Below are 1334 nucleotides of genomic sequence, written 5' to 3'. Positions count from 1 at the left end.
CCAGCCTATTTGTGAATTCTTGTTTAGGGCCTAAGAGTTTCCGCTGCACCAGTCTCACTAATTGTGTGAACAAATCGTGTCCTGTGATGTCCTCAGTGCTCTAGCAACACCCTCGACACAACTCTAGATGAACCAAATGTAGGAATCTATATTCTGGTCATCAACCTCTATATTAAAAATCTGCAGTAATTTCATTTATTGCACTCAATCAGTGGGCCAACCAATTTGTATAAGCTATTGCTTGAAAATAACTCCAATAATAAAAGGAAAATAGGAGAGCCACCATTGCAAAGACCATTTTTAAATTTTGCAAAACAGCTAAGCCTAATCTTTGCCATCCAGTTGTATAGATCTAGCAGGAGAGAAAGCAGATGTTTTAAGGAAGTAGCTGACCTAACGTATACCCTTGTTCTGTGATATGTTACACAATACGAAGCAATCCCGTACCATCTAGGTTTCTCTCTGCTAGAGTGTTGTGCCTCTGTATCTTCTTATATCGCCTTGAAGGAGTTGAGACAGTGGCTTAATTTCCCAGGACTCAGAATAACTCTTAAAATAGATGTATGATGTTGGTACAAAGCAAGTGGCATGAAAGATGAATGCTATTTTAATATCTTGAAATTATTTTATAAAGGCATTGGTTTCTAAAGTTCCTTGACTATTAAGTAAAGTGAACAATGAAAAGGAACGTCAACGAAAGTCTCCAAAAGTTAGAATGTAAAATTAAAGGCTAAAATTTGATGAAATTCAGTTGTGTGTTTTTCCTACTCAGAAATCACAATTTGAAAAGCAGTAAAGATGTTTTGCCCAGCTCTACCTTCTTCACATAGGTGAATTCTCTGTCTCATTTCTGAAGCTAATTATGAAATGACAACATAATTAATTGGATGTTTCTCTTTACAAAATCATGCTTCAAGGGCCTTTGCATCATCTATTTATCTTAGGTCATAATAGAAGCTACTGAGGTCCAAAGAAATGGACTAAACTTGACAATATCTTAAAATATTCTAGTAGACCAGGCCCCCTGAACAGTGCTTGCTTTTCCCCTTGCTTTTCCATGCAGTGCAATGAGAAACCCATCCCAAAAGTGGAAAAATGAACCTGATTTAGGATCCAGCTCTGGGTGTTACCTATATTACCTATAAGTGCATGTACCAAATAAATTTTTATAGGCTGATCATAAAGTTAAAATTATGCAGCGTTCTGACTGTACTCAACAGTACTCGAGTTTTTGGATGGCTTAAATATTTTTTTAAATTTTGTGGACTGACCTATATGATTTCTTTCCAGAGAATGAGCTACTTAGAACTAGGATCCTAGAAGACTAGAGTAAA

Source organism: Propithecus coquereli, unplaced genomic scaffold, assembly GCF_000956105.1.
Source record: "Propithecus coquereli isolate 6110/MARCELLA unplaced genomic scaffold, Pcoq_1.0 Scaffold203, whole genome shotgun sequence".
Classification (NCBI taxonomy): Eukaryota; Metazoa; Chordata; class Mammalia; order Primates; family Indriidae; genus Propithecus; species Propithecus coquereli.
This window is presented reverse-complemented; position numbering follows the sequence as displayed.